This window comes from Rhodnius prolixus, unplaced genomic scaffold (genome assembly GCF_049639745.1).
Source record: "Rhodnius prolixus isolate KJV_2025 unplaced genomic scaffold, Rpr scaffold_13, whole genome shotgun sequence".
NCBI classification, from domain to species: domain Eukaryota; kingdom Metazoa; phylum Arthropoda; class Insecta; order Hemiptera; family Reduviidae; genus Rhodnius; species Rhodnius prolixus.
This window is the reverse complement of record NW_027411583.1, coordinates 5635590-5655320: the sequence shown is the minus strand read 5'-3', so window position 1 is coordinate 5655320 and position 19731 is coordinate 5635590. Positions and strand designations below refer to the sequence as shown.

The 19731-nt window shown below is 32.0% G+C and overlaps 1 long non-coding RNA gene across 6 annotated transcripts in view; it reads right to left on the bottom strand.

Annotated features, from left to right (window-relative positions):
- Positions 1–1485: 1485 nt before the first annotated feature.
- The window catches only part of LOC141447998 (uncharacterized), a 274234-nt gene continuing 255988 nt past the window's right edge, over positions 1486–19731 (bottom strand). Inside the window, exons 1-5 of one of the 6 annotated variants that reach the window (XR_012454759.1) lie at positions 9417–10120; positions 9307–9339; positions 9088–9221; positions 2602–8402; positions 1486–1742 (exon numbers count right to left, since the gene is read on the bottom strand). This is a non-coding gene — a long non-coding RNA (uncharacterized lncRNA). Of the gene's footprint in view, positions 8403–9087; positions 9222–9306; positions 9340–9416; positions 10121–19731 lie in introns of those variants that run through there. The other 5 variants (XR_012454762.1, XR_012454758.1, XR_012454761.1 and 2 more) reach the window with 5 other exon arrangements.

The following is a 19731-nucleotide window of genomic DNA, read 5'->3' as shown; positions in this document are numbered from 1 at the left end:
AATTAGGTTGCAAGTGACACGGTAAAAAATAGGAAAATAATAGGTCAAGAGAGTCGCTGGTATGGTTAAATGTAAAATGTAAGGTAGTCATTTTTAAGTCTAGAGAGTCACCAGCATGGTTAAACGTGATTATAAGGTAGTCTTATATAAGTCATGAGAGTCACCAGCATGGTTAAACGTGATTATAAGGTAGTCTTATATAAGTCATGAGAGTCACCAGCATGGTTAAATGTGAATGCAAGGTCGTATTTATAAGTCATGAGAGTCACCAGCGTGGTTAAAAGTGAATGCAAGGTCGTATGTGTGTCATGAGAGTTGCCAGCATGGTTAAATGTGAGTGTAAGGAAGTACTGTATAAGTCATGAGAGTAGCCAGCATGGTTAAATATTTGGAAGTCATGAGAGTGGTTGGAATGGTAAAATTTGAAGAAGTCATGAGAGTGGTTAGCATGGTTAAATGTTCGGAAGTCATGTGAGTCGTTAGATATGAGTGCAAGGTCGTGTATATGTCATGAGAGTGGTTGGCATGGTAAAATATGAAGAAGTCATGTGAGTCGTTAGCATGGTTAGATATGAGTGCAAGGTCGTATATATGTATGTCATGAGAGTCATTGGCATGGTTAAAAGTGTGGAAGTCATGAGAGTCGTCAGCATGGTTAAAAGTTTGGAATTCATGAGAGTGGTTAGCATGGTTAAATGTGTGGATGTCATGAGAGTGGTTAGCATGGTTAAATGTGTGGCAGTCATGAGAGTCTTAAGCATGGTAAAACAGGGCATGGGAGCGATCTAGCGGCAGTTTGTTGAATGTTTGGTGGTTGTCATGGTGATGGGACGCGTTGCTATGGTAACATGGTCTCCAGAGGGTATATAAGAAAGTTCGTCGCGGGGGTGGGGCAGGGTGGGGAGAATAGTTGCTTTCCGACCGTCGAAGCGACAACATCTTCATAACCATTACACTACCATCATGAATTCTTTATGAGAGAGGTGATGACAAGATATCGATGTTTTCTGGAGTGACGAGCGAGAGCGATATACCCCCCTGCATCACTCAAGTCGTACTGAAGAAAATTTGTTTATGTTCACCTATATATACTAGAGGTGACAGCTGTGCAATCTGGTGGTCATTTTTAGAACTACTGTCAAAGTTGTTTACATATGTAAACAAATTGCTAAACTTGCATGTTTTGTGGCGCCCTCTCGACGGATTTTTTTAGAACTAATTTTTTATTAACTTTTTTGATGTTTTGCGTACTCTTACGCATTTTTTTAGAACTAATTTTTAATTTTTTATCTTTTTCGATATTTTGCGTCCTCTGCCGGATTTTTCATGAACTAATTTTTTATTTTTGATTTTTTTTTTTTTAGTTTTTATTATTTTTTAGCACTTCTTTTTGCTTTTTTAATAATTTTTACTGTTTTATTTGTACAATAATAGAATATAAATATTAAGTTTGTGTAAAAAAAGTAGGTATTCAAATAAATAGAATTTTTTTTTAATTCAAGTGTTTTCTTTATTCTCATCCAAGCTATACATTATCTTTACAAATGTAAAAGTTTCATATAATTAATTATATTATGACATAAACTTACATATTATACAACTAAATAATACATTTTTTAGAAGGTGGTTCATAAGTTATTTTATATTTCCGTTCGGAGGATGTCATCTCCACGTCTTTTTCATTTTAACTTCATTTGATGAACAGTTTTGCAGGAAGTACTCCCAGTATTGGCTGTTTCAATCTGAAAAGCATCATTATTGAATGAAATAAAATGTTTATAACAGTTAATCTTGAATTATAAAGCGTTCTACCTAAAGATTCTACAAATTAACACTCAACCATTATTAAAGAGAAACGTTAATCTTACAGGAATTAAAAAAATGAATTAATTGATTGAAAATAAAAATTTAAGTTTAAATCTTGTAAACAGATATGATCAGATTTTTGAATGAACACGACGCATTGTAAAAATAGTAAATTTAGTAAAAAAAGAATATTATTTGAACCTGACCCACTCCTACGATGTAATTTTAGTTTTGTACTAAACTTGTATTATACATATTACTATTTTACACCTGAATATTACCACTTTCTAACAAATTAATACTTAAACGAAATTAATATTCAAAGAAAAATAGGTTTCATTTGGGGAATAATAGTTTTCTTAGTCAATTTTAGAAAATGCTGCAGCCTACGAATTTAAGTTTAACGTTGAATATTTCAATTAAATTTTATCCTTTTCTCCAACCAAAATTAGAACTACCAAGGTAGCAATGGGCAATGGGTTAACTCGTTTGTAACACAAATTTTAATTTTGAAACACTCTAATGCTACCTTTCTTGACTAAAATTGAACCTTTTTCTATGAAATTTAAGTTAAAAGAGTATGGTTTAATTAAAAAATAATATTTTTGAAAAAAAGTTTAATTTGGGTGAATAATTTTGCTCAATGATTAAAGATACAGGACTGATATTAAATTTAAGTAACTGTTTATGAACTACAACATTTTTTGATTAATATAAATGAATTCTTGTCAATAATAAAATACATCACTTTCTATTGGGTAAAATAACGTCATTTTTATGTGGTTTAAACATTACCTTTTTCTAACAAAATTGTAATTTTTCGAAGAAAATGTATTTTTAAATAATAGATCAGATACAGCGAGATTAATTTCGAAAAGGTTAACCTGGCTAAAGAATGCAGTTATTTAATTGAAAATGCTACAGAATTCGCCAATTTATCAAATAAAATTTTATACAAATTAAAACATTACTTATTCCGATTAAAAGGGAAAGATTATTTATGAGAAAGGAGCTTTTAGTTGTTGCAATACTGATAATGTATGAAATAATAGATAAGATTACCTGAAGAAGTCCCACATAGGCAGAGTGGCAAGTGGACTGTATACCTTGACTTCTTAATATCCCAGAATAGAATTGATGAGAATCACCTAATAACGGCGTGCTGCTGGATGTAAAGAAGGGTCCATAGAGGTAATCATTTCCACAAGAAAGCTAAGCATTATTGGCAAAGTTTTGGAAAGCACTGGAAAAAAATAGAACGCTTCTGACTACAGATTATAGACTGCACAGCCATCCCTACTCATCTATCGCACGGATTTCTTTGTGGACACACATATCTATTACTAATTAAACCAACATCCCATACAAAATCTCAAAACTTTCATGTGGCCTTCCTCACTCAGACAACATTCATGCCCTCAAGAGAATAAAAACTGTGAACAATAACATGACAAATGAAGTTAAAAGAAGGAAAGATAAGGCTCGGCACTGTAGCGGGAACTAAACTCAAACTAAATAGGCGCTAGCGTGTGCGGGAACTAACAATAAATTATTTGAAAGTACTCGTAAATGGTAACTTTTGCTCTACAATGCATGCACTCAAAATAAATAGGCCACAACTCCGAAGGCTAATGTAAGATTAACCAGATTTTACTTCAACTTAAAAAGGCTCTCATTTCTGCAGTCTAACACAAGGTGTGAATTTAGTTAAAATTATTACTTACGAATTAATTTTATTAATTTCCAGTACTTTCTCCCATCGACTTTTCTTATTTTTTGCCGGCCAACAGCACAGAAATGCTCAGTTTATACCTTTTATACATTCAGCAGCACATTGGTAATACTTATTAGATGGTTCTTTAAGAAGAACCAAATCTTATCTATTATTTCATACATTATCAGTATTGCAACATAAACTAAAAGCTCCTTTCTCATAAATAATCTTTCCCTTTTAATCTGAACTTACGGATAAGTCCAACCATCCGTAAATCTTTTATCAAGCAGTTTAAGTTCGTAGCAACCAAATTAAACCATTCCGTATTCAATTTTCTTGAAAAAAATTTAATTTGGGTCAAAATGATTAACTATTTCTACTTTAACAAAGTTACCATTACACACTACAGCCTACACTTTGTGGCAGACTAAGAAAGGAAGGTTACACGCATGTTGTGCATACGTGTTATACCAGATGTTAATAAATCGTAAAATCTTCAGTAAAAATAATCAATGAAACTAAGTTCTTATTAGGCATTCCTCCTAAAACCTATAAAACTTTAAAGTTGGAGTTGTATTATTTCTTATGAGAAGTGTGCGAATTTATGCAAAAAACAGAATTACATTTATTTCATTTAAACTAGGAAATAATTTTTAAATTAAATAATGGTAAATAAGTGATTCAAATAATATAAAAATTATGTAAATACGTAAAATCTTGCGTTTTCTTTCTAAAAGATTGATCTATTTTTCTTTAAACCTATACAAATTAACATTGATTTTCAAGGAAGTTGAGTTTTATTTATAGTATCATTCAGTAAACAGTCTATCTCATTTTCTCATTGTATAACGTTATTTTCCAGAGTTGAAACAGCCGAAACTGGAGTGCTTCCTGCAAAAAATGTTCATCAAATTAAGTCAAAATGAAAAAGACATTGGAAAACAACTATCCAACTGCAACTCTTCCATCTCTTTTATTGTTCAGTCGATTATTTGTAAAAAAAAAAGTATACATGAAGTTGAAAATGTAACATAAATTTTAATTTTACAATGTAGATAATTTTAAGAATCATTACCTAAAAGATGTAATTGAATTTAAAATGTTTCTGTAGTACGAAAGAAAAAAAAATGTATAAGTGGTAGCAAAATAAAGAATTATCTATACATTATTAAAAACGTCATTATGTATTTTCTCTTTTCCCATAGACTTCTTATTTTTATAAAAACAAAGTTAAAAAAGAGTAAAAATAATAAGAGGCAAATAAAGTAATGTACAGGTATGTATAAAACTAAAAATTCCGTTCACATTAAACAAAAAAAAATAAAGTAAAGTAATAGCAGTTCCAAAAAATTGCATCAGTAAAAAGTAAAAAAGAAAAAATGGTTCACATATTTGCCACCAGGTCAGCAGCACTTACTAGACTTGTTAGCTATGTAAAGAAAAGTTAGTTCATATGTTTGCCACCAGGGAGCACTTGAACTGCGTATATAACATACAACTGTCAAACAAGATGTCTCCTCAGTACGACTGCAGAGTCGCTCTTCCCCAAAAATAACTAGTCAAAACACCTCTCTCCACATATACAATCTTGATAATATGTCATGGGAGATGTGTTCACCTCGACGGTCGGAAAGCAAATATTAAAAGATAATTTTATGACAATCAAAAAACAAGCTAGCATATTCTTCTTTGAGTTTGAACATTCACATTTAATCAAGAAAAAGAACTTATGTATATTAATATTATATCAAAAATTATAACCACATCAAAAACATTGAGCATCTAACGATCGACGCAGGAATGGCAGTAAAATTACTTCATTATAAAAAAAGTACGCGAACATTTAGCGGCTGAAATTATCAAAAATACACATTTTAAACTGAAGACATAGAACTAAACAATCAGGAACACTGAACCACAAAAAACCTAAATCACAAAAGAAGACAATAATCACCAATTAACAAAGCGGGCATAGGCAATTCAGTTCTAATTATATAGTTAATGTTAATTTAGTTCAGACTATATTTACAAAAAGATGGAAGACTTCGTCGACAAAAACAGATAAATAGAAGTTAAGAACGACCCAACATATTCCAACAGCAAATCTAGTAAGTTATCTCCTTAACAAAAACTTACAGTTTAAAATGTTAAGTATAAGGGTTGATTAAACGCCAAAAGGTACACAAATCAGCAAGTACCCAACATTTCATTAATACTTCATTAATATTTAAGTAATTCTACTGCATTAATTTTCATTAATAAGTTATTTTTTAGAATTTATTAGATGTCACAGACCCTTATGCTGGCCATTTTCGTCTACAAAATATATGTTCAAGTAGCACTGTAGATTGACTGTAATATCTAGTTATCTATAATAATGAAACTATTAATTACAGGTTAAAAAGAAAAACGTTACAAAAAATAAAAAAAAATTATGAGGCTAAAAAATTCAAAACTTTCTTTTAAAAGAAACTTCACCAACATACATCAATGATTTTCAAAAATCGTCGGTTTAAGTTCATTCTTCGATTAAAGTAATTGTTATTTTATGAAGTAGTCAAACGTTTATAATAATTATCTGGCTTTATCGCAAGTAACATAGTTTTCTTCAATTACATTCTCAATGTAGGTATTCATCCCACAATGTTGTATATATGTAATATAAAGTAAATAAGATATGCATATTTTTAGGACAGCTAATTATTCCAGTATTTTACTATAAGTAAAATTAGGGGGACTAAATTAAATTACAATCGAGAAATCAATAATTGTTGTTGAATAATCTACTTGTTATAACTGTGTGTTATTTGTGCTCACGAATATTTCGGTAAGACGAATTCAAGACAGTAGCCGACTCTAACTTTGTATTTTTCTACTTTAACATGCATGTACATATTTATGTGATTTATCATAATTATAACAAAAAAATATTATAAATGAAGTGGCCAGCATAAGGGTCTGTGACATCTAATAAATTCTAAAAAATAACATTAATGAAAATTAATGCAGTAGAATTACTTAAATATTAATGAAGTATTAATGAAATGTTGGGTACTTGCTGATTTGTGTACCTTTTGGCGTTTAATCAACCCTTATACTTAACATTTTAAACTGTAAGTTTTTGTTAAGGAGATTTTTGTACCTTTTGGATAGATTTTCCTTTTTGTCTATTTTACAAAGTTACATATCTGCTTTACAGATTTTTTTAAAATTTGGAATAAGCAATTCTATAATTATAACCAGATAAGGTGTTAAGTCGGAACCGTAACTACCACTGGAGAGATCTTTTTAAAGAATGATTATAGTTGCGGTCCCCCAAACCATCCCCAATTACAATGTTTTTGAAAAAGCGTAGGAAGGTATTTGTACGTGAATATCAAAATTAAACTGCGATTTCAGTACTTCCTTTTAAGAGGAGTAAGAAAAATAAACTACGATTGCAGTACTTCTCCCTAAAAGGCAAAGATTTTTTAATCGAACGACAATTCATTGATTTAAATCGGTTCACTCATTGATTATTTAAACGATTGCAGTACTTCCTCTTAGTAGGTGCAAGAGCATCAGCAACGTAGAGGAGCTTTAACCACTTATTCGAGCTGAATTTTATCAAAATCGTACTAAGCGTTATAGAAATATTGGTAATAATAGTTTTAGAAAGGGCCTTATTTGGGTGGGGCGAACTCCCCTCCTTATGAGGCACGGCGTCGAGACTTTTAAAGTGCAAATCTGTACAAAATTTCGATTCGAATGACACTTCGGTCGGTTCACGTGTCGATAATTTGAAACGATTGCTATACTTCCCCTTAACAAGTGTAAGAGCTGATCGCCGCTTTAATGTTACGTAGGGGAGCCCTAACCCTATCATCCTACCAAATTTTATCAAAATCGGGCCAAGATTTACAGAGTAATTAGTAATAATAATTTTGGAGGGGGCCTTACATTAAGGGGGCTAACTCCTCTCCCATTCGATGTACAGGATCGAGACCCCCAAAAGGCACATCTACATAAAATTCCGAATCCAATGACACCTCATTCATGAAAATCGGTTCACGCGTTTAGGCGCTACGTTGTTTACAAAAAAGGTAACAACAAGAACAAGAACAACAAGAAGAAGAAGAACAAGAACATTTTTTGAAAAAGCGGTTTTTGCTCATTTTCGGCAACTTTTTTCTCGAAACCTATTAGATCTGGGTGGTTGCAAAAAAATTACAGTTATGAAGGAGGGTTTGGAGTAAGATTTAAAGAAAATTTGGGAATTTTATCTTTTATAGAAAAAGAGAAAAAAATTGTCAAAGTTGGGTGTTTTTCAACGTTACGCTTTTTCGTGCAGTTTTTGATGGTCAACCCTTATACAACTGTCCTACCGGACAGTTTTAATAAAACCATCCACATTATGTTTAATATTTCTAAAACCAAAACCCTGATTGTTGTAAGAGCCAGAACAATAGTTAACTACTGATTCCATTTTAAACATTACAGCAGATCAGAACCCTATTCCATACGTAATATCAGCAAAATGTTAGGGTGTCACAATTACAAAACATCGTGGAATAATCATGTTAATATCCTTTCTAAAAAAATTTCAAAAACGTTGTACCAAATAAAATATATTTAAAACATTCTGTATATTTCACTTCGTAAACAGTTCGTCGGAACAATATTTCCTTACCTTCATTACTGTTCGCTGATGTATAATGATAACCCGCAGAGCTGAATTTAAAATTGCTAAGGTCCATAATTTCTACGTCCTTTATATTTTGAATTAAAATAGACATGAACATATTACCCTTCACTTCATCGTTCTTCGTTGGCTATGTGTGAAGTACTGAAGCAAGTATTTCCTAGGTAACAACTCCATGTAATGCTCTTCAGGAATAAACATCTGAAATATTTATTTGATATTCATGAGATTAGTTCTTAGAAACAGCACAGAAGTTGATACTTAATTCTTTCTCTATTGAGAACCGTTAGTTGCAAATATTCATTGCTTATTCAGTCCTCTTTATGATGGAAATCTTTACCTCCAACATTAACCCATAGCAACATTTAAAACTGAATTGTATAAATTTTTTAATGCTATTAATAAGTTTAGTTAATTTTATTTATACTGATAATTTAAATTTACTTTAACAGTTACTTAACAAATCAATACTTATTTTTTCGTTGCGTAATTAAATATTTGAATTTTCAAGTTAATATTCGATTTATCATTTTGTAAAGAGAGCCTACCATGTTAAGTGTCTTTATGTAATGTATTTCTTCTTTCTGTCTCATAAAACGGATACATTGCAAATATCTGAACATCCTATTCAGATTAGTGAGCTACCAAATCAGTGATCAGTTTCACCCCACAATCCGCTTTAATTTCGTACCGTACAATTTTGTATCAATGAATGTTACTATTGCTAGTAAGGAACAAGTGCAACCCTTGTAATAATGAAATCTTGAAGGCGACGAAGCTCTTCAATTAACTGATCAATTAATTTTGTGATTTACGAATCTAAACAATTAAACTTTATAGAATATTATAGGAATTTTAATTATTTGAATATTTTATGACTACATACCCTGTTTGAATACACTCTTGCATAACCCTTGTCACCTTTAGCATTAGTTGAATCTTGTGTATCCTTCCGTAAAGTAATTTATATTACAATGCCATTTTTCTCGCTCGTTTTAACCAATAACTCAACACCCACACCTTCAAAATTATCGATAGATTTTATTTACAATTCTTAAATTAATAGTCTTGCAGAATCATCTTTAATTAAAAAGTAATTTCTTACCGCTATAAATCTGTGATCTGTTGTTACCTCCACCTTACGAATAATAAGTTTTACGTAAAAATTCATATTATACTTATTTTCAAAAGCAAAATTATAATTGTAAAACAAACCTTATTTCAAGAAAATGTTTCCCATTAATATAATTCCAAGGAAAGCTAGCAACACATGGATCACACTGGTTTGCAATCATCCCATCCACAGATCAATAGTGGAACACCAAAAGTAAGATCTTCTCTGAAATCTAAATAATTAAGAAGTAAAGATTCTCAAAAAATAAATGTTTTTTTTAAAAATTATTCCTCCATCCTAGGCTTTCATCAGGAGTTTCTGAAAATGATTCTGTTGCCTTTTATTGTTAACCACTGGCCACTAAAACCTCTAGAAATTTCATGATGAATGATACAATAGAACCAGAGACTAACAAGAAAATTACTGATTTTTTTTAAAAGATTTTTCTGGCAACAGCAAAAATAAAAATTCAACACTGAAGAGAAGTTTGTTATAAAATCCACAAATCTTTTAGAAGCAGTGGTTTATTTATATTGTATGCCCTGGATCCATCCAATAATAATAGAAATATTTTAATAATAATAAAACTTCTAGGAAAGTTTTGCCATCAACAAAATTCTTCACTCCTGCAGCTTTCAAAGAAATACATGCACTTGATGAATCACACTGAACTAATGACGCTCTGTTATTATGACATCCAAAAATCAAATAAAAAAACAAAAAAATAATAACAGACTGAACGAATTACACCTACATTACGCCCCAACAAAATACTGATAAAAGTGGAAGGTTATTGCAAACATGTAAGTTTCCAAAAGTCACCGCTGGAGTGCTCTGCAAACTGGAAAAAAGCTTTAACATTTAAAACATGGCCAAAATATCAACTTTTGATTCAGAATGTAGAATTGCTCAGAAGCTCTTTTTTGCTTACAATCCTTTTTTTTTTGCCAATTTTATTTAAATATTTGACAAATATATGTATAATACAAATTATTCTATTTAGTATTAGTATTGTGAATTTTAATTAATTTAGAGTCTAAAAGTTAGAAAGAACTGCCCAATTTTTATCATTTTTTTTATTTAAAATGTACCTATTACAGGCCTTAATTTCCTTAAAACTATTTGATATTATTAGTTTTAGAAAATATTTAAAAGAGTATTTTACGATTAATTTTTGCTACAATTCACAAGCTGTCAGACACAAGGAATTCTTTTTGTTTGTTTTCCTTATAATTTTGAATATAAAAATGTACGCAGTAAAAACGGTAATGCACAATAAAAATATTTTGTGATCCCGACTTTTTCAGCTGAAGAGATGTGGCTTTTGGTTCAATTTTTCAAGAGAACGTAGCTCACTTTGGGAAACTGGAAAATTAGTGTAATATATCTCTCAACACTAATTTATTGATTCAAATTTTTAAATATTTTTAGAATAAGGAAATCAATTATTAAAATCCTTCCCAGTTCTTTGAAAAAAATTAAAAATCGAACTTTGGAATGCTTTAGGGTCCTACTCTGAACGTTCCTCAAAGAATACTTTAATTATCATATTGTGATTAAAAGTGATGGGTTCTTGTGGTTTGTAGAAGGGAGATTTCAAGTACGTATCTAACAGCAAGTATGTTTTTTCAAGAAAAAAACAATTCGTCAGAAATGTCCAATTTAAATGTGTACAAATTTGTAAGTCCCTTCTTATCGCTCTGTAAGCTAAACAGTTGAAAGACTTAAAAATAAATAGAGACATTACCCATTTACTTATTATCTGCAGCTAATGTGGTTTCAAATATTTTACATGCTATAGATACTAACTTCTAATTTTTTAAAAATAATGTAAACATTTAGTGACAACATTACTACATTACATTTGATACTACATTTGCCATATTTTACTTTAAAACATTATTATATTTATTTGTTTTGTAAAATATATTCCAATTTTCAAGAAGAGTTGAAGAGTTTTCTTTTTTGCTCCCTCTCTATTTTCACTTTCACCTTACATTAGGAATGTCGGTAAAAACCATTTAACTTGTGCTTTCTTTTTTATACTGATCCAGTTAAAGAAGTAAGGCATATAATGTCTTTCTCTGAGATCTGAAGAACGATTAGATTTACCTACCATTAATGAAAGAATCGACTACTGGCATAAATTGAACACTTCACGTCTTCTAAGCTTTCAATTTGATGAGGTTTAGCTTGGATATAATTTTTAAGAAAACTAATGAAATGTTTTCCTGGCAGAACTATTATTCCCATGGTACTTTCATCATACTTAAATCGCGATTCATCACAAACATCAACTTGTATATTATCGGCTACCATTTGATTTTTAAATCCTTCAATCAGTGTTAGATTAGCTGAATGTACAGTTCCAATAACTCGGAATCTAAGCAATATTGAATTATGAGAGTCAACGACTTTGTGGTATTGGAGGTAAGAAGCACCCGAATATTAATGCAATTCTTTTGCATGATTAAAAAAAGATATCTTTCTCATTTACTCTCTCTCACTCTTGCTTTCTCAAAAACAGCCTCTTGGCTGAAAAAATGAAATTAAAACAAATGACTCAAACTGGCAATAATCTAACACGCCATTTTATAAATAACATTTTAAAGGTCCGAAGGGTACAAGTGTACCTAGGTCGATATACGGCCTAGCTCTTATAAGATTCACTAAGAATTATGACATGAATAGCTTAATCAACATTACGAAACTCCAACACGATATTATTAATAGAAAAACTAAAACGAAGGTAGAATACTGATGAGTTCCTGGATTAATAAATGCACAAATAATTAACAAAGTCTGTGCCAGAAGATTAACAAAATATATAAATGCTAAGGAAGAATATAGAGGATCAGTAACGATAAGAATTCACAAATCCGCTTCCCAAAATATTCCCCACCAATGAAGATTAGCAGGGATTATTAATCAATCGATATTTATTGCGACTGGGTCAGGGACTGAAGGAAAGATTTATTTTCTAAGTCCATGCGGATCATCTTTTGGAATATCAATTCAATAACTAGGACTCAAAGCAAACACGAGAATAAACAGCAATAGATCCAATCAACATTTTAATAAAAAAAAGAATAGAGAAAAACATCAACTATAAGATTTTGCGACCACGAAAGAACCAATTTCAACACACACCAAATTGTGTAATACTAATTCATTTCTCCATTGTCCGCTAAGCCATCTTCTATTACATCCAAAATATTTGTAGGACTATTACGATTCAAGTCCTTCATCCGTATCCATTTTGCCAATCTATAACATCATCATTTAAAGGAAAACCCAGCCTCATTAGAACTAATTTATTTTTACTTGGATGAGAATTTCTAAATAAAAGAATTTTTTTAATTAATTATTTATTTTCCCAAATGTAAAATATTGTAGATTCAAAGTAGATACCATTGTCTATTTATCCACTACAAGCCAGACATCAAAGTAGGCATAGCTTCGAATCATATAACTTCTTATTAGATAACACAGTTTTCACATCACCTCATAAAGATTATAACTCTCTTATAAAACTAACTAAATTACTTTTAGAAAAATATTGGTTTCCACATCATTGCATCAGAGTTATAACTATTATTTGAAACTAATGACCTTAATTGCTGAACGATGTTTGCTGTCCTCATCACAGCTTGGAATTACCGTTTCTTTAAACTATCTTATAACTAACAACTAAACAGTAATAGGTTTCAAGAATAATTTAAGCTTTTTTTCTAAAACTTACTTATGTTAACAAAATTGTTTTGTTTTCACACCACTGCATCACAGTTATAGCTAGCTATAAATTTACTAAATTATTTTACAACGATGTTTGACTTCCACTTCACTGAGTGTCAGGATTTGGCTCACTTCTATACCTTCTTACTTACTTAATTCGTATTAAAGATTTTTGGCTTCCATATCATTGCTGCTTCGTCTCTAGATAGATATCTCAAACGTTCGTAATGCTGCACCAGATAAAAATTTTATATTCTACAACCCTCTTAAAACTGTCATAATTTATAGTTTGTAGTACTTTCAAGAGAATAAACATTTCGCATTGCTTAAAAACAAGTAAATACGTCGCGTAAATTTCGGTGAACGTGAATTGTTCGTGTAAGTTAGGGCTAGGGTACCCGCAGGGACGCCAAGTTCCCTGAAGAAGTGGCTAGTCCACTTCCCCCTTAAGGGAGGTGTTATCATTAATGAACATCTTTGTATTTATAAAGGAAAAATTAAATTTGGAAAATTTTTTAATTTAATAGGTTTGAAAAGTGTACTGCCTCTGTTAGCCTACTCCCGGGAGTAGTTGCCCGGGGAGCACCTCGAGGAGGTAGAGATCAGTTTTCGCTCCCCAAAGAACGCCTTTCTACCCACATCCACATTCTAGTTGGTCTTTTAACCAGGCATTGGGTAACATAGAACTCCAGATAATGGAGTTCGGAAAAATGGATTTGGGCAAAATTGGAGGATAAGGGAATAGGGTTAATAAATCATTAAGTGACTGAGGGAAATACAGGAAGATCTGTCTGCATAGACCTGTGACTAGAATGACGTAAACCTAGATTTCTAGATTATGTATAGGATAGGGAAATAAGGGAAATAGAGAGGGATAATCAGAAAGGCGTTCGGAAAAAAAGGGTTTTTGGACTTGTGGGTAATTGGACTTACAAAAAGATACAGACTTGGAGAAAACCAAGTCCGCAAAACCAACAAAGAAAACGAAATTCAAGAAACAACTGGAAGACAATTAACAACTAAAACCTCAGCCTGAAATTTAACAAAACAACCTAGAAACAACAAATTAAAAAAACTGAATCGTGTAATGTGTAAAATCGGAGCTAGTGTTTTTTGTCACGAAGTGTTGTGCAGAATGTGTATGCGAAATAAACCTACTACAATATTTTATTAGTCTGTACAATTGATTCACAGTTGGCCTTAAAAGCCGAAGAAAAACATTAATAGTTACCACTAAAATGTTTTAAATAATTATAATTCCAAGTATTCATTTAAGTGATTAGTGCACATGCAATTAGTGAAATGATTTAAGTTTTTCATGCATTATTATCATGCTATTAGTTACACCATATTAATTGAATATGAAAATGAAAAATAAGTGGAATTATAATTATTATTGAACCCAAGATTATGATAGAAATTTGTAAAAGTAAGTGAATCAATTATTAGTAATTAAACTCCTAAAGATTTCCGACTGAATGCGAAGCTATTAATGTAGAAACAATCAGAATGCTATCAATACTAGCTAAAAAAGATCACCATCCTTGGACGAATTTGAAATGAAACCTTCTCGATAAGATTCCCAATAACCAATGAACGCAATCAACCTGTTCAACCGTTTCCTCCTTCTAATCAATGTCACTCTTTTACCTAAATACAACCTTCCTTTTAGGATTAAAACCCAGATTAATTAAAAAAATATATTGCCAGGAAATGTACTCTATCTGTTCCAAAAGAAACAAAGTCCTTTATTTGCACCAATAATGCTAAGTGTACAAAAAAAAATAAAAGTGAAATTTAAACATATACCAATACTTCAAGAGCACTTCAACAGTCTGCAAAACAAAACTGAAGTGCTCACTTAAGTTAGTTTAGAAAGTGTTATTAGATGAGGTATACTGAAATTACTATTATAGTCGGTATGAAACTAATTAAACGATTTGTTCCGAACAATTTTCTTAAAATACTACTTATGAACTAATGTCAGATCCACTATTAGGATTCCAAAGAAATGGTATTCTTCTGAGCTAAAGGATGGATACTGCACATACTTAAACTAAGCTAACTTATAAACTAATTCCTTTAGGCATCCTTGAGGTTCATAAAATATGGTTTCTTCTCATATTGCAGGGGCGTAATGCCCAACATCCAACTAAGCTTAATCTAACTTAAACTAGATACTTCAGCTAACTTATAAACTAAATAATTTAGCGATCCATTGAGATTCCTAAGATGTGGTTTCTTCTCATATTGCAGGGGCATACTGCCCAACTTACAACTAAGCTTAATCTAACTTACAAACTAGATTCTTCAGCCATCCATTGAGATTCCCAAGATATGGTTTTCTTCTGATATGGTAGGGGCAAACTGCCCAACTTACAACTAAACTTAACCTAACTTATAAACTAAATAATTCAGCAATCCACTGAGATTTCTAAGATATGGTTTCTTCTCATATTGCAGGGGCATACTGCCCAACTTACAACTAAGCTTAAACTTATAAACTAATTACTTTAGCGATCCATTGAGATTACTAAGATATGGTTTCTTCTCATATTGCAGGGGCATACTGCCCAACTTACAACTAAAATTAACCTAACTTATAAGCTAAATACTCTAGCCATCCATTGAGATTCCTAAGATATGGTTTCTTCTCATTTTGCAGGGGCACACTGCCCAACTTACAACTAAACTTAACCTAACTTATAATCTAAATACTTTAGCCATCCATTGAGATTCCTAAGATATGGTTTTCTTCTGATATGGTAGGGGCAAACTGCCCAACTTACAACTAAACTTAACCTAACTTATAAACTAAATAATTCAGCAATCCACTGAGATTTCTAAGATATGGTTTCTTCTCATATTGCAGGGGCATACTGCCCAACTTACAACTAAGCTTAAACTTATAAACTAATTACTTTAGCGATCCATTGAGATTACTAAGATATGGTTTCTTCTCATATTGCAGGGGCATACTGCCCAACTTACAACTAAAATTAACCTAACTTATAAGCTAAATACTCTAGCCATCCATTGAGATTCCTAAGATATGGTTTCTTCTCATTTTGCAGGGGCACACTGCCCAACTTACAACTAAACTTAGCCTAACTTATAAACTAAACACTTTAGCGATCCAATGAGATTCCCAAGATATGGTTTCTTCTCATATTGCTGGAGCATACTGCCCAACTTACAACTAAGCTTAACCTAACTTATAAACTAAATACTTCAGCAATCCACTGAGATTTCTAAGATATGGTTTCTTCTCATATTGCTTGGGCATACTGCCCAACTTACAACTAAGCTTAACCTAACGTATAATCTAAATACTTTAGCCATCCATTGAGATTCCTAAGATATGGTTTTCTTCTGATATGGTAGGGGCATGCTGCCCAACTTACAACTAAACTTAACCTAACTTATAAACTAAATACTTTAGCCATCCATTGAGATTCCTAAGATATGGTTTCTTCTCATATTTCTGGGGCATACTGCCCAACTTACAACTAAGCTTAAACTTATAAACTAATTACTTTAGCGATCCATTGAGATTACTAAGATATGGTTTCTTCTCATATTGCAGGGGCATACTGCCCAACTTACAACTAAAATTAACCTAACTTATAACTAAATACTCTAGCCATCCATTGAGATTCCTAAGATATGGTTTCTTCTCATTTTGCAGGGGCACACTGCCCAACTTACAACTAAGCTTAAACTTATAAACTAATTACTTTAGCGATCCATTGAGATTCCTAAGATATGGTTTCTTCTCATATTGCAGGGGCATACTGCCCAACTTACAACTAAACTTAACCTAACTTATAAACTAAATACTTTAGCCATCCATTGAGATTCCTAAGATATGGTTTCTTCTCATTTTGCAGGGGCACACTGCCCAACTTACAAGTAAACTTAGCCTAACTTATAAACTAAACACTTTAGCGATCCATTGAGATTCCCAAGATATGGTTTCTTCTGATATTGCTGGAGCATACTGCCCAACTTACAGCTAAGCTTAACCTAGCTTATAAACTAAATAATTCAGCAATCCACTGAGATTTCTAAGATATGGTTTCTTCTCATATTGCAGGGGAATACTGCCCAACTTACAACTAAGCTTAAACTTATAAACTAATTACTTTAGCGATCCATTGAGATTCCTAAGATATGGTTTCTTCTCATATTGCAGGGGCATACTGCCCAACTTACAACTAAACTTAACCTAACTTATAAACTAAATACTTTAGCCATCCATTGAGATTCCTAAGATATGGTTTCTTCTCATTTTGCAGGGGCACACTGCCCAACTTACAAGTAAACTTAGCCTAACTTATAAACTAAAAACTTTAGCGATCCATTGAGATTCCCAAGATATGGTTTCTTCTGATATTGCTGGAGCATACTGCCCAACTTACAGCTAAGCTTAACCTAACTTATAAACTAAATACTTAAGCAATCCACTGAGATTTCTAAGATATGGTTTCTTCTCATATTGCTGGGGCATACTGTCCAACTTACAACTAATCTTAACCTAACTTATAAACTAAATAATTCAGCAATCCACTGAGATTTCTAAGATATGGTTTCTTCTCATATTGCAGGGGAATACTGCCCAACTTACAACTAAGCTTAAACATATAAACTAATTACTTTAGCGATCCATTGAGATTCCTAAGATATGGTTTCTTCTCATATTGCAGGGGCATACTGCCCAACTTACAACTAAACTTAACCTAACTTATAAACTAAATACTTTAGCCATCCATTGAGATTCCTAAGATATGGTTTCTTCTCATTTTGCAGGGGCACACTGCCCAACTTACAAGTAAACTTAGCCTAACTTATAAACTAAACACTTTAGCGATCCATTGAGATTCCCAAGATATGGTTTCTTCTGATATTGCTGGAGCATACTGCCCAACTTACAGCTAAGCTTAACCTAACTTATAAACTAAATACTTAAGCAATCCACTGAGATTTCTAAGATATGGTTTCTTCTCATATTGCAGGGGCATACTGCCCAACTTACAACTAAGCTTAAACTTATAAACTAATTACTTTAGCGATCCATTGAGATTACTAAGATATGGTTTCTTCTCATATTGCAGGGGCATACTGCCCAACTTACAACTAAAATTAACCTAACTTATAAGCTAAATACTCTAGCCATCCTTTGAGATTCCTAAGATATGGTTTCTTCTCATTTTGCAGGGGCACACTGCCCAACTTACAACTAAACTTAGCCTAACTTATAAACTAAACACTTTAGCGATCCAATGAGATTCCCAAGATATGGTTTCTTCTCATATTGCTGGAGCATACTGCCCAACTTACAACTAAGCTTAACCTAACTTATAAACTAAATACTTCAGCAATCCACTGAGATTTCTAAGATATGGTTTCTTCTCATATTGCTTGGGCATACTGCCCAACTTACAACTAAGCTTAACCTAACGTATAATCTAAATACTTTAGCCATCCATTGAGATTCCTAAGATATGGTTTTCTTCTGATATGGTAGGGGCATGCTGCCCAACTTACAACTAAACTTAACCTAACTTATAAACTAAATACTTTAGCCATCCATTGAGATTCCTAAGATATGGTTTCTTCTCATATTTCTGGGGCATACTGCCCAACTTACAACTAAGCTTAAACTTATAAACTAATTACTTTAGCGATACATTGAGATTCCTAAGATATGGTTTCTTCTCATTTTGCAGGGGCACACTGCCCAACTTACTACTAAACTTAACCTAACGTATAATCTAAACACTTTAGCAATCCATTGAGATTCCTAAGATATGGTTTCTTCTCATTTTGCAGGGGCACACTGCCCAACTTACAACTAAACTTAGCCTAACTTATAAACTAAACACTTTAGCGATCCAATGAGATTCCCAAGATATGGTTTCTTCTCATATTGCTGGGGCATACTGCCCAACTTACAACTAAGCTTAAACTTATAAACTAATTACTTTAGCTATCCATTGAGATTCCTAAGATATGGTTTTTCTCATATTGGAGGGGCATACTGCCCAACTTACAACTAAGCTTAACCTAACTTATAATCTAAATACTTTAGCCATCCATTGAGATTCCTAAGATATGGTTTTCTTCTGATATGGTAGGGGCAAACTGCCCAACTTACAACTAAACTTAACCTAACTTATAAACTAAATACTTTAGCCATCCATTGAGATTCCTAAGATATGGTTTTTCTCATATTGGAGGGGCATACTGCCCAACTTACAACTAAGCTTAACCTAACTTATAATCTAAATACTTTAGCCATCCATTGAGATTCCTAAGATATGGTTTTCTTCTGATATGGTAGGGGCAAACTGCCCAACTTACAACTAAACTTAACCTAACTTATAAACTAAATACTTTAGCCATCCATTGAGATTCCTAAGATATGGATTCTTCTCATATTGCAGGGGAATACTGCCCAACTTACAACTAAGCTTAAACATATAAACTAATTACTTTAGCGATCCATTGAGATTCCTAAGATATGGTTTCTTCTCATATTGCAGGGGCATACTGCCCAACTTACAACTAAACTTAACCTAACTTATAAACTAAATACTTTAGCCATCCATTGAGATTCCTAAGATATGGTTTTTCTCATATTGGAGGGGCATACTGCCCAACTTACAACTAAGCTTAACC